The sequence below is a fragment of the Anopheles coluzzii genome, chromosome 3 (genome assembly GCF_943734685.1).
Source record: "Anopheles coluzzii chromosome 3, AcolN3, whole genome shotgun sequence".
In the NCBI taxonomy this organism is placed as follows: Eukaryota; Metazoa; Arthropoda; class Insecta; order Diptera; family Culicidae; genus Anopheles; species Anopheles coluzzii.
The window spans coordinates 5,179,951-5,194,667 of record NC_064671.1 but is presented as its reverse complement, the minus strand read 5'-3'; the positions used below and the strand labels follow the sequence as shown (position 1 = coordinate 5,194,667).

Here is a 14,717-nt window from a genome sequence, read left to right as displayed (position 1 = left end):
TAGAGTTTGTTTTGGTTTCGAAGCAGAGATAGAAAGCGAGGGGGAAATGAAGATTTTTTTCTTTCCTCCCGAAATCAAGCAGATTATTGTTTTATGTGTATTTTATTTTATGGCTTTTTAATGTGTTTTTTCTGTCTCTTCTGCATGTTGATGAAGCAATCTAATTCCTCGTCGTTGTATGGGTAAATCCTTTCCGGAAGAAACCGATGCGTGCAAAGCTCTCTTTTACAGTGTGGCTGTATTGGTGGTCCCGATGCCGCTCGCGTGCGTTTACGGTGGAAATCAGCTGAAAGGCGTACCACAATTACGTATGTATGTTATTTATTTTACTTCTCGAACAATTTCCCGGAGGTCATGGTTTCGCGTGAGCAGAGTTTGAGCTATGGTGGGAGGGGTGTAGGAAATTTGAGAACGCTCTGACGGTGAATGGTGTCTTGCTCCGTGACGCAGATTACCATCATAAGCATCTCAATGGACAAAAATTGTAACAAATTGCATTTGGGAGTAATTTGAGTAACTCCATCCCGGACTTTACAATTGATACTGTCAATGACCCACAAAGTATAGCTTTTGTTGCACGAAATAGTTCAAACTTTGACCTAGATCATGTGCATACCGAACACCACTCCGATAGCGACATAACAAAAAGAAGGAAGCGCTTCCTGTCCCAAATTCATGCGCCAGCACCCTCACCATCCCCAACCCGCTTCTAACTGCTCTTCGCGACGGACTGTTTCGCGACTGGCGTCCACGTGTCGCCTCCGGTCCACCGAACACATATACACTCCCAGACAGAAACCCACGACTGGTGTCGCCGATTTTTTTTTTGTGTCCTCCCCGTTCGTCTCACCCGTCCCATTTATTGCCACCCTCGCGGGCGCACATTCATAATCATTTCTCGGACGTTCCACAGGCACGAAATACGGAACACGAGGAAAAGGATTCTCATCCAACGGGGTTTTTGTTGTTGTTGTTGTAGTGAGCACCAGGCTGAGCCAGCTGTGTGTGTTTTGAGAGCGCGTGGATGTCCTTCGCACGGTGTGAGCAGCATCTCTCACACAAAAACCGACCGATCGAGACGGTTGTGCTCTGTACTGAGAAAGAGAGCGTGAGAGAGAGAGAGTGGAGCAGCAGCATGCTCTGATGCTGGTAGTAGTAGTAGTAGTAATAGTAGTGGTGTTTGTTGGACGGAAGATTTTCCCGTCGCGTTTTCTGGTGATGGTTTCGGAATCTTTTTCCACGCACTCCGCACACGCTCACTCAGTAGATCGTGAGTGTTTCAATGCGTCGGACGTGCATCGCAGTGTCGCGTTACGCCATTCCCGGCACTCGGAACAAGGAGCGTTAGCCACTTGCAATTGTCATCCAGCAGCAGCAGCAACAGCAGCAAGGAAACGGAGTGTACTTACACAGCAAAGCGAGGCACCTTTCCTCCAAAGCAGACGTTGCCTCGGCAGAGTCAGAAGAACGAAGGTGAACGAAGAAGTGTTGTGGCTGTCTATGGGATGCTTTTCTTCTACCAACCGAGAGTGATTAGAGCAGCGTAGAATCCATCTGCGTACTGTATGCGTGCGTGTATGTGTGTGTGTGTGTGTGTGTGCGGTAACAGAATCAGCCAGTGTACCTGACCACGGACTCTCCGATATTTACGGCTCAAGGATCCCGGCTTGCCAACAAGGGTCTAGTAGGTGTTGTTTCCTGCACACATCATCGAGAGACGCCTTACGTACTAGATTGAAAGTAATTTTTTAAATGCAAAAATGAGAAGAAGTACCAGGTCACACAGGAATTTGCTCTCGAATTGCTGCCTCCCGTCGAGCTGCTCTTCTGCTTCTGTTCTGGTTGTATTCTTCCCCAGGCTCTACCAACCTGCTTGCGTGTGTTGACACGTTTGACTCGTTCTGTTATGTGGCGGCACCATGTGGCGGCACCTCATTCGTTCCGCAGTTGGCAAGAGCACATTCCTTGCGGTAGAATGCTGCCTGCAAAGAGGGGTTTTTTTCTTCCTCTCCCTTGAATGCGTGTGTCGGGCGCGTTGAGCAGTGCGCTAACATACAATACGAGGGCCAAATGGGTGTATTAATATGTACCATAGCACGTGTGCGCGTGTGTGTGTGTGTGTAGGTGTCCGTGCCTGTTAGAAACACTTTGGAAAACATCTTTCATTCATCTTCGTTCCCGTTTTGGGAGCGGAAGGGGGTGAAAAAGATGGTGACACGATTTAAGCAAGTGTTTGCGTGAAAGCCACGGTGGAAAAAAGCACACTACCCGGTAAACTGTCAAATACTGTGCTAGTGCATGTGTGTGAGTGTATCCGTGCGCGACAACAGGGGGGGTATCTTTGTGCAAGACGAGGATTAGTAACCATCCCCTCCCCATTCGAATGTTGTTGTAATTGTAGTAGTTTAGTAGAAATGTCAAAACTGACAGCTCACAGTTCCCAAATGTTAGTGAGATACACACAGATGGACTTTATTAGTGAACAGTTCGCAAACAATCGATCGAGTATTCGTTCGTTCGTAACCGATCGTACAGTGTGGTGCATGAGGAAGATCTCCTTTACGGGTGTGTGTGTGTGTGTGTGCGTGTATTTCGTTCGTAGTACACACCGAGTACGAGTAGCTGGTGTTGTGGCCCGGTTTGAATGCGGGGGGGGGGGGGGGGGGAAACACACAGAGAATGAGCAAACCGTAGACGCGCATTTCTATAAATACCATTCGGCCTTTTCAAGCGTGCCCTGTCCCGACCATTTTGCCTAACCGTTCTGCCGCGCTGCTGCGAATGCTGATCCGAAGTGCCAGATACATCTAAAGGCACAGATCTTGTTTGCCCCATTAGTCGCTTTTATTTATTGGGAGTTTTATAAAGCCAATAACTTCCCGTTGGATGAGTTCAATATTTGCGCTGAACACTTTAACTTACTGTCGACATGAATTGTTCAATGCTGAACAATGTTTGAGCAAATACCTCTTGAAACATGTTACAAACAATTTTCTCTTACTATATTTACTATCACTTGAAAAAACGTCCACTTGATAGCATCATCTCTTTGGCGCCAAATGTGCGTAACCCTAGGCATTGCCATCTTTCTCTGCCTTGTCTTTTCTGAATTTTCATAACATACACACTAATACCCCGCATGCCACCCCGTTCTAATACTTCCGCACAGTCCTCCCCCCCCCCCTCAAAACCATCGGAAGCAAACTTTGATCGAATGAAAACCAGAACGACGACGACGACAACGACGATGTTCGCTGACGATGGCGATTGCAATCGAAAGTGAAAATATTTGTTTTTACCCCCTGTGTCCCACTTCCCTTGGCATGGCTGTGTTCCCTCCCCCTTTCAGTTCACGGATTTTTTGCTAAGCCCCTCTTCTTCTACCCACCATCTCTTCCTCCCTGCTTTTTTCTTCTTCTCGTCTTCATCTTCCGCTTCGTGTTGGTGGGAAATCCCCGGGAAAAAATATTTTCGCGATCCGTTCATCCTCAGCCCTCCACGATGGCGTGCGGTTCGTTCGTGTATGCTCATTTTTCCTTTTTTACCACCAAGAGCAAACTCTGTGTTTGCTCTTTCGGTAGTTTTGCTTTTCTTGTTTGTGCGACCACCTCTCGTTTGCTCTCTAGAAAGAGAGAGACATGGTTGGAGAAATCGTCGCTACGAACGATCGCGTGAAGGGTAATTAATGTTATTTTCCCTAGAATTGTGCATGAGTATTAGATCGAGAGCTGTCGTATGGTTTTGTACTTTTGTATGATAAATAATCAAGAATACGTAGAACAGGGAAAGGCACTCAACGAAAGGTGGAAAACGTTTCCAAGAGAGCTGGGACGTATCAAAATTCAGAGAAGAGAACGATCGTACGCCAAGAGCGAAGTGATCTTCGCGCGCTCCGCATCGTTCTCCGGAGAGTGTCGGCAAAGGTTTCGGTGTGTAACATCAGCTCCCATTCGAGCAGTAGTAGGGTTTTGCTGCTGGCTGGTGGTGTGTAAAGTTCACTATTCGAAGCGGGTGAGTCGCGTGGTCAGTACATTCGCTGAATGAAAAATTAGTTGGTGGCGCTTGCGGCAAAAAGGGAAAAGTGTCCCCCTCATTTGTCGACCTAACAGGGGCGTCACAGGTGTTTAATCGGAATTTTATCTAACGCAGGCCAAACAACCGTCAGTGCAGTGAGGTGACAGTGGAAACAAAAGAATACAATACTAAAGAAGGTGATATAGAAAAGAAAGCAAGTGTTTTATATATATTTAACACAAGAATACTACTGTGCGTGAGTGCAACGTTTAGTGAAGCTGTTTTTTCCCCGCGCGGTGGTACGTGTCTTGTGTTTGCCTTTAGCACTCACGCTCGCTCCCCAAGCTGAGTGTAGTTAAATTAGTTTCTGGGGGTTTATTTGTCTTCAAACCCGTGCTTAGAAGTGTCCCACCAGCAGGTGTGCAGCGAAGTGTGTTTGTGTTTGTGCGTGCAAGTGCGTGCTAGTGCTCTCCGTAAAGGGGAATGGGCATTTTAGTTTGCATCTCAGCGTCGGAAGTGAAATAGATTCGAAAATAGAGTGCAACCAGTTGTGTTAGAAAGCAGTCCACAGAAAACGGGGAGGACCACCCTTCATTTCATCACCACACTCTAGGCGACGTGACTGAGCGTCGATCAACGGCCGAGCAAAATGTATGCAAAACCAATATTGTGTTGTGAAAGCATTTCACCTCCTTTCGTCACCTTGTGCTTTTGTTTACTGTTGTTGTTTCTTTTTTCCTCCTCCCCCTTTTTTGAATTGCTTTCTTGTCGTTCGTGATCGTTATTGTTCTTTCGTTTCTTTTCTTTATTTCTTTCTTGTTTTAATTGATTGATCTCCTTTACCGTTTTGTCATGTTCTACTTGTAGCCTTTTCGATTGTTTCATTACTTCCATTCTGCTACTTCAAGAACGTTCACATTATGATGTGTTCAAGAAAATGGCCACCTTTTTCCACTCTTGAATGGAAATACGAACCTGTGCATTCCGAGTTACCCAATGTTTGCAACACATGTTACGGTCTCGTTCGTTTGTTTCTTGTTGTGCCCGAAAGTGCTTTCCCTCTTGTTGTTATTGTCTGTTGCTTTACTGGTTCCATATTGTTCCCATGCTGGGTGTAAGTGTTAGGTTTGGAGGTGCTTTCGTTATAGTTTACTCCTTCCAGAAGCTTAGCTTGTGTCAGTTTCATTTTCATATCTTTTAGTTCAAATTTAAATATTTTAGTTAAGAGTTTGAGACCACTGTCAAGAGAAAAATAGTCTATTAGAGGTTATAAAGTATACTAGAGGTTCAAACGCAGGGAAATATCCTATGAAAAAAACCATACATAGGATTTCCCCCAGGTTAAGCCTGTATCAGCACTATCTGCAGTACACTTTATCCTAAAAGAGCGACCTTTTGTTCCATCTACATTACCATAATACATCTCGTGCCTACCGGGAGCCCCAACGATGATGCTACCCGTGGAGTAAATCCTGACAAATGTTCTGACAGCTAATCGAATGATAATGTGTTCCCATCGCGGCCTTGATCGGATGAAAGCTTTTTCGGGAAACTTTATCACACACACACACAGCGCTGCCGCGCCTTGGGGCGAAACGATGGCGACCTCCGTCCAAAGCAGCGACCACATAATCCTACCCCAAAACAATGCGCTCTGCTTGTACGTTCGTGTTTCATCCGTGAGCACCACCGTGTTGAGGTTGGTTGAGCCTCCGGATCCTGTCCGCTATATGTGGCTGTCCTTTCCCATCGATACGGCAAGAGGACGGCCGAACGGAACAAACAAAAAAAGCGAGCCAACGGCGAATGAACGGTGAACCCAACCCCAACGGGTTCGATATATTCACATGCAAATGTTTCCGCTTACATGTGTCGTAAAAGAGCATAATACGAAATCGATCAATTTTGTCGATCCGCGCTCTCGCCCCACACACCCGGTGGCCGGTAGCTTGGTCGCGTTCAATGAACTCGTCGTGGGCGCGAGGGTTAAGCAATACACAGAGACCCGCCCGTCCCGCCGCCAGCTAATGGCCGCCCGGTCGGCCCCCCAGGATCGTGTGAAGGCCACCCGATTGAGTCATGGAAAACTGGTTTCGATTTTCCACTTCACGTCGTTTTGTTTAGAGAAGCGATTGGTGAGGGGGGGTAAAGTTGTTTAGGGACCTATGAGTGTGTTTCGATACATGGAAAAATCCGTTTTCCAGCCTCTCACTCTCTTTCTATCTCACTCATGCTCACACGAAGGTTCGTTCTGGCGGTGCTGGCCAATTTGGGTAGCCAAATTCGGCAGCGAAGATGGCATCTTGAATCGCTCAATTTCGACGAACGACCATAAATCTTCCATTTCGGTGCGTTTTCGTAGCACGGCGGCGGCGGCGAGTCGACATTCCTTCCGGAATGACGCAACGGACGGGGCAGGGTAGTACTACTGGGCAGAGAAGAAATCGCCGAACCGCGTGGTGTTATGAATGTAGATTGTGTCTGTTCCTGGAAATGGGGGAAACGAATAAATTCTGTTGCAAAAATTGTTTGCAGTGAAAAATGTGTGCAAATAACTGCAATTGGAGGACAATGGATAGGGAGAATTGTCTTTCCACTTGCCGTTGTTCTAAATCGGCAAGATTTTTCGGTGCTGACTTAACGTTGCAAAGCTCGTGACTTGCTGTTTAAAAATGAGAAAAAAACGCAAATGGCAAAGTAAAATTAGCATAATATTTGCATGCCTTTCGTAAATAGAAATAACACATTGACTTCGTACCTTAGAGAGCCGTTTTTGGAATAGATTTATTTTTGGAACCACTCATTTTCATCGTCAATGGATGGCTCGATCTTTCCATGCCCATAATTCCGATGTGTTCACATATTTACATAAGCATAAAATTCAATTTATTCTCCACGCTTGATAGCATTTTATTTTTCCGATCTTTTTTGCTGTTTACTTTTCTTTGCCACTATCATGTATGTGTGAGTGCGTGTGTTGCTTTCAATCCACCAAATGCTGAGCTTGATCTTTCACAAAATGTCAGAAGCCGCTTTTGTGCAGTTTATTTGCTTTGCGGAGTGGATATTGCACATTTCGCCCTTGCGCGTATGATGGTTGCGCGTGCTGCGTGTCATCCACCAGGCGTCTCCATCGGCATGCTGGGAGCAGTGTTTGGGAAATTTGTTTATTCCCTGCACACAAATAAACGCTTTCTGTATTGTTTATTTATTTCAACTTACTTGCTTTTTGACTCAAAATTCTAGTCAAATTGTAAAACAAATTGAAACTGTTTTTCCACGTGCGATGATACAATTTGTGCGCGCAAACGCTCACAATCGCCATACGGGTCATTATGCTGCTTGATTGTTCTATTTTCAACTACACGTTTTGCCTCGTTTTGAGCACCCTTTCCTCTGCGCTTCAGCACACACACACACACTACAGCACGCAGTGGCAGTTGTGCTAATCAAATCGTTCCCCGGATTCGCTGATGGCTGTCACTTGTCACATAATCTTTTTCCCCTGATTTTCCGCATTCTTAGACCCGCTAAATGTTGCCTTCCCTTTTATTTCTTGCGCTTCTGCTTATCTTTCCTACTCACTCCTTCTCTCTTGCTTGCTGCTTGTTGATTCAAACGGAGAGAAATGAAACAGGAAAAAGAAACGTTTGATGCTAGATATTCTACACACAGACACCCGTGATGCTTTCTCTTTTTTCCCACCTGCTACGCTATTATTTTCCTCCTAACTAAACAACATGGCGAGTAATGATTTGAGGTGGTGCTGTCGTGTGTTGAGGTTTGAGCGATAGCAACAACACCACAAAAAACACACAACCCAGTTGCGTGTCGCGCACACGTTTGTACCCTGACCTAGCACGCTCAAAGCGCACATGCATATTTTACAGCACAGCAGCTACGGCACAGTTTCGTACGTCCCTACGGGGCGCAGCCGTTTGGACAGCCGGTTGGTTGGAATTTGATTTTCCAATCGGTCATCGGTGTGATGGCGTGCTGGTGGAATAGAAGCGCAAGCGGACATGGCAAGCGTGCGGCAAAACGTGACATGACAAATTTGATCAATGTCAGGATCTGATTAGCTTATTCAGGAAGCAATTGTTGTACGGCAATGGGGGAGTTGCATAGGGGTTACTACTTTTTGTTGTAGTATTGTGCATCCCAAAGCAATTCAAATTTTGGTCAAAAGTGAACGAAATGGTTGTGACGGTTTTCGGGGCAATATTGTTGTGAGATATGTCGGTGCGGTTGTTGTGGGGCCAATTAAAATCAGTGACACAATTGGTACACATGTTAGGGCGTTGGGTTGTGATTTGTTTGCTGAATAAGAGAGTGAGAAGAGCCACCATTCCCAAAAGCTTTTTACTAAAAGGTTATAAAATGGCAGCTAAAGCAATCAATAACATTCACCTTTACCCATTAATTTCTCCTTTCAATCAACGCCTGTCCATTGAACTCTACTGTGTAGCTCTTTCAACGTAAACAGTTCATCGTCTTGTGTGGCTGTGTCGCTTGATTCTTTGTTCCACGTCACAATAACTTGTCCGCATCTTATCTTACCATCCATCTGCTCCCCGGCTGCATAAGAATGTCACCTTTAAGCTCTCGAAAATGGCGACGATGAAAATAAAATCGCCATGAAGGCATCTCCCTTCTTTACAGTACTTTTTTATCATAGACCGAAGAAGACAAGCGACATTCCCTCCTGTACCCCTGCTGCTTCCTGTAGCGTAATTGTTTATTGTGTGTTTTTATTCCCACCTGCCCCTGGCCCCCGTTTTGGGCGACGTGCGTTCTCGTTCGGCAAATCCGTTTTCACTGATTTCTCTCAACGGCGAAACGCAGCGCAGTTAAATCGTTGGCAAACGGAAAGCCTTGCAAAATCTCCCCCGTGTCCCATCAGCGCACGCTGTTCGATATTTTTGTCAAATATCATCAGAGCAATTTGAGCAGCAGGGGAGGGGAGATTTAAAACAGCAACAATCCTTTCCTGCCCGTCTCACCATCTAGAGCTGGTACATTAACTACTACCAGTAGCAACACGCAGGCAAACCGGCCCACTGGGCACTGGGCTGGCTGGCTCAACAATAGGCGGGCAATTTTGCAAAGATTTATTTCGAGTTGTTATTTTTAAACTCGGCTTCTTGGTTTGTTTTCCCTCTTTTCCTTTCAAAATAATGTCGCTCGTCACTCGTCAGCTTGTTCTTTTGTGATTGAAGTGAATGAGTGTGTGATCTTTTCTCAACCGGCGAGTAAATTTTAACTACATTAAACCTGCTCGTTCTCTATCCAATTAGTAGTGTAATCGTAGGATAAGTTGAAGCACACACAAAAAGGGCCATCTCATACAGCAAAGACCTATTAAAGACCGATTTAGTCATTAATCCGCTTTTAATCATTATACGTACGCTGCCGCTTCAATGGATTTTGGTTTTGGTGTTGGGCTCAAAAGTCAAATGGAAAACTTTGTCATCTTCTCAATCTACATGCACACTGTGTATACATGTGTGTGTGTGTGTTGGTAAAAGGGAGTAGAGCAAGGATTAAGGCTTTTCCATTTCCATCACCCTTACCCCTCCTCCTTTCGGGTGTGCATGACCCGAGCAAAGCTCAACAGGTGGTTGTATTCTACTGTGCCGTGCGCGGGGCTTTTGCACAAAATGTCGGCCTATTCATAACGCCACCATCACCACACGCCCGCCGATTCATTCATCTGCCCGGGAGCAATTGTTGCTGACACACACACACACACACACACACACGCGGAAAATGGTTCGCCTCCCGATATGGTTCTGCCAAAACTCGCCCATTCAAGCCGAATGGTTTGGTTCAAGCCAAGGTGTGTTCTTTTGCCAATATTCAGAGGGGAATCAGGGCGGAAGGTGTGTGTGTGTTGAATCGGCACGTCTGTAAATGTGTATATCAGGTGGCCCAATCAGCATTATAAATTTGTGTTTTGCCTGTGCACGAACGCTTCCAAAGCACTGTGCCGATTGTATTTGTAATGGCATTTGTTTGAGTTGGAAAACAAATACGGTTTGTGGCGAGGTTTCGGATGGCTCCTGTTTAATGTTGTACTTTTAAATTGAGTTGATAACAAATACTATGCAATCAATGTGATATTTTATTTGAAATTAATTCTTAATCATCACGAGAAGTTAATTGGACGAATTAAAACCCTCCCTTGCTCGCGAGATAACAACTCAACTCATTTGAAGCGAAACAGGGCCAACCGGGCGGCACTTGAACTCGCCGTATGGACTGGCGGAAGGTCTTTCCCCGAGTCGGGGTCACATCCTGCACTGCTCCCTCTAGTACAGCTTCCTCACATGCACGGTACGCCGGCCATAGTTACTTGCGTGGCACAAGGATTTGTTGTCGAAACTATTTTTAAACTTGCTAATCCCACGAATTATTCACCCTGCCGGCTGCTGCTTGTTGGACCGGATGCTGCTGCTACAAACCCCCCCCCCCCCCCCCACCGTTGCGACATCTTCCACTCCTGCTGCTGCTGCTGCTGCGGGAGAAGGTGTTCCGTTCTTGTTGCAAGCGATGCGATTTTTGCCCGTGCGATCGTAGTGTGGAGGTCAGCGTGGTTTTTATGCAGGTGGCCGCTTGCGGTACATGGCGCACCGTTTGCCAACTCGTACGACTACACCGTCAGTCGTTAAACAATGTTTTCCACCAATCCACCAGGGAGAAAGAGAGAGAGAGAGAGCTACATACGCTTTCATTATTATTATTATTATTATTATTATTATTATTATTATTATTGTTGTTTTAAGACAAAATCTCTCCGTTTTTGCATCATCCGTCACCGCGTCGGTGCCGTGTTTGTGCATCTGGGTTGAAGGATGGATTGTTGTCGCGTTGCGTTGCGTTGCACGGTTTCCGAGGACCGAGGGTGTCGACGGATTGATGTGGAAACATAGTCCCCCCCTCCCCCCTTCCTCGTCGCTGCTGTTCCCGTCCGCCCCACTGGTTGAACGTTCTAAGAATAGTCACGGGGCGGTTTGTCTTGGTCAAAAAGACCAGACAGCAGACCCAAGGCACCTGCAAAAAAACCTCTTCTCTCCGCCCCAAAGAGGGTAGGCTACGGGCGTCTGGGTTTGATTATTTTGCCTCGTAAGCAAATAAAACCGCGAATGCGTTTGGGCGGAACGACGCTTTGTTTTGGTGTAAAAATTGCCCAAGACCGATCGGCTTTTACATCTTGCAAGTAATTAAACGCGAAGCAAAATAAATAGCGCAGCAGCGCAAATGCTTAAAGAGTTAGCTCACTGATGAAGATCGTCAAGGGAAGGAGCCCCTTTTCTAATGCCATTGACCGTGACCTCCCGGTGTAATATGTTCCTAGCAGCAACGCAAGATGATGCGTCTTTCGCTTCTGACGCACACCGTTTCGAGAGAGAAAACAAAACACATCCTTTGTTGTGTGCTGTACGTGCGCTAAGGAACGGTGTCTTGCATGCGCTGGGCAGTAATGCTGCACAATGGGTGTACCATGACGGAGCACTGTCACCTGAAACTACTTGAAATGGGCCCTACCCCCCCGGACACAGACCTCCCACTGGTGCAGCTCCTGCTTAATGTCTATTCCGTCCCACCAGCAGCACAGTTTGGGTGGGACAGTTTTCTCACCTGTAAATGTTCACACTTCTCCACCGGTCCGAAAGTCCTCGAAAGGTGGGTTTGTGTCTGTGTGTTTGCACATAGTGTCCCATCGTTGCTTCAGGTTGTTTTCGTACATCGAGCCCCCCGTGGTCCTCGCATCCTCCTTCGCCCCGCAGGCTACAAGCTCTTCCACAAGCGCTACCATCGACTTTGACTTCCTTCCGCTTCACCAGCGCCGTTGTCGGTTCGGCGGAAGGATGAGTGCCCGTGGAGGTGTGAAAAAGGACTCTCTGGCAGGGGATCCACCCACCCACCCAGAGTTTCAAAAGTCGGTGCTTGGACACGGAAAAGCGACACACACACATCCATGGTCTTACCAGCTTGAAGGGGTGTAGCGGTGGGTAAATTGTTGTTTCTATCGCAGCGTGAGTTTTGCTGCGATGCTTCTGGGTCGCCCGGTTTTTTGGATAAATTATGAGCACCGCACCTTAACTATGTTGTGTACCACCATTTTCTCACCGTAATCAGTGTGGGTTGGCTGTTTTTGGGAGCTTTTGTGAAACGTGGCACAAAGTAATGTAGAGCATGGGGTTTGAAATTGTCATGTCGTCTTCTATTTCACTTCCATCGATGCAGGAGACAGTTTTGATGAAAGAATATGCCATTATACTGTTGTGTTTTAAGTTCACAGCAAGAGCATAAAATGTTAAACATCAGCACACACACCTCTCTAAACCCGGCGCGAGTGTTCACACGAAAAATCAATCTGGTGCCTGTTTCGCGGCAAAACGATTCACTCCGATGCTACCAGCCACCCTCCAACGTGGCAATATATCTCTTTCGCCGACAGTAACAATCTTCCCTCGAAGCCAAACCCTCCGGGGACCTTTTAAAGGGAGTTGCGAATAGTTGCGCCGTTGTGTGTGTATGCCGCACAAGCCACCTTTGCCATAAATTTGCAGCCGGCCAATGTTTGCTGCTGCTGCAGCTGGAAAGTACGAAAGAAAATCACGAAATACACACGTTCGCTTCGTTTAGTTTTGGTGAGACGTGGTGTAGCCGAGAAAAGGAGAACGGTTGGCGAGAATAGGGCGATAGGATATTTATGGGGCGTGAGTTTTTTTTTCGTTATTTTGGAGAAATGTAGACAAATTAGCAACGGCCTTGTTTCGACGGCCAAGCGTGGGACTCATTTTAATGATTTACTGTACATGGGTATCTGCGAATGGGGTGGATTGGTTCGACTGGGTGGTGGGGCATGTCTTTTGAACCGTAATGAGGGGTTCTTTGTCTAGCTAATTTAACGATTTACCACCAGTGCTTATTGGAAGCTAAGTGTTTGATTTATAGCAGTCAAAGCAGTGTTTTTTTTTTCAATCTTAAAGCGACGAACTTTAGCTTTAAAAGCCCGATTTTTTCCCGAAGTCGCACACACCTACAAACACCCGTCCCAGCAAGTGAAAAGTTTGAAGCTTGAAAAGGCTGAGTTTGAGATATTTTTATTACATTTTCATAAAGCCAACTTTTGTTTGGCAACTCCTCGAGGCAACATTTGCTTCTCCTTCCTCCTTTTCTCCATCATCGAAAGCTCATATGGAAAGTTTTGCCCGCCGCTGCACAAAATAAGTCTACACCACTGGGACAGATTAACCTAACGGTTTGTACTTGAACCCCCCCCCCCCCTTCCCTCCCCCCCCAAACTTACGAGATGAGAGCTGTTTGCAATTTATGCGCGCTAACGCGATTGTAAACTGTCATTTTCACAAAACTCCACTGCAACTCCCTATGGTTTAATGCGCTGGGCAGGAAAACGGCAACACGCACCACCGCTTTTAAGTGCAGGCAAACAAGTAATGGATTTAAAATAGTGATCAAATTAATTCCCATTTCCCATTCCCGTGTCAGCATTGCTTACATTCAATTGCCCATTGCGCAGGGTTCAGGGGCATTTCGCACCGGATGCAACTGTTCGGCGCGCTCAAGGTGCATCGGGTATGGTGCATTGCTGATATATTACCTGTCCGAATGCGCTTTGGAAGCTCGAAAACAAAAAGGCTAACAAATAAACCATCCATTACACCGAAATCGGATACATTTCGTTAACTGCTTTCAATGTAACTCACACACGCAAATGGGCGAGTGGAGCGAGTGGCAATAATCCGATTAAGCTTAGTCGTTGAGTGAATTGAATGTTTTAAGCGAAACATATTTCCATCAAATCGGATAGTTTGTTACGTGGGAATGATGACCTTAACCGATCTTCTAAATTGCATTAAAATATTAGTCAAATAAACCCGTTTTTGCTGCAACAACGTTCATTTTAACACATCAAGCAAATATACCTCTTCTGCCTTACATTAGACGAGATAAATGATGTGAAAAACATTTGCTCCCCGTACTTGCAATGGGTTAAGGAAGACATAGCAAGGTCTCCTCTACCAGCTCGCTCACATGTGTTTGCATTCAATCTAGCGCCGAGTGAGCAAGAATAAATTCAATAGAACTTGTGTTTGCTCAATTTCACGATCCATTTCGTAAAAATAGCATCCCTGCACCTCGATACCCTCGCCATCCTTACTCGGCGGGAATGATTCACTTGACGTACGTACAATACGCAGTATCGATTGTAGTTGTTTCACAGCAGGCACAACAAGCAGCAGACAAGTATGAATGAAGCAGATTAGATCTTATGCGGTAATGCGTGTGTGCGGGGAAAGATAGACGTTCGAGAATTCGAGGATGAATAGGAAACAGGATGAAGGAGCACTACAAGCAGAGAAAAATAGAACGGAACAAAGCAGGGTCCCTCCCGTCTTACAGAGATAGATTTATTCATACATAAGCAAAGCAACACATTTGACTGGATATTGAGGCGCACTTATTGGCAAAACAAACAAACGATCGAACTGTATATTGTTCTTGTGACTTTTCCCTGGTGGGAAACCTTTCCCGGATGCCTCTGTTTACGTATTTCTTCTCCTTCTGTGCCGCCTTTGCTCTTGCATTCTCATTTCGAGTGTTTCGTCTCTTTCTCTTCTCTTTGTTTTCCTTTGTTTGGTTGGATCGTTTCCGGTCACACATTCCTTCTG

At 46.0% G+C, this 14,717-nt stretch overlaps 1 protein-coding gene across 1 annotated transcript in view; it reads left to right on the top strand.

The window, feature by feature from the left end:
• The first annotated feature begins 1,263 nt into the window (after window positions 1-1,263).
• The window catches only part of LOC120955202 (receptor-type tyrosine-protein phosphatase kappa), an 87,716-nt gene continuing 74,262 nt past the window's right edge, over window positions 1,264-14,717 (top strand). Inside the window, exons 1-2 of the mRNA XM_040375824.2 lie at window positions 1,264-1,473; window positions 4,150-4,665. The gene's annotated coding sequence lies outside the window, so the exon portion shown is untranslated. The remainder of the gene's footprint in view (window positions 1,474-4,149; window positions 4,666-14,717) is intronic.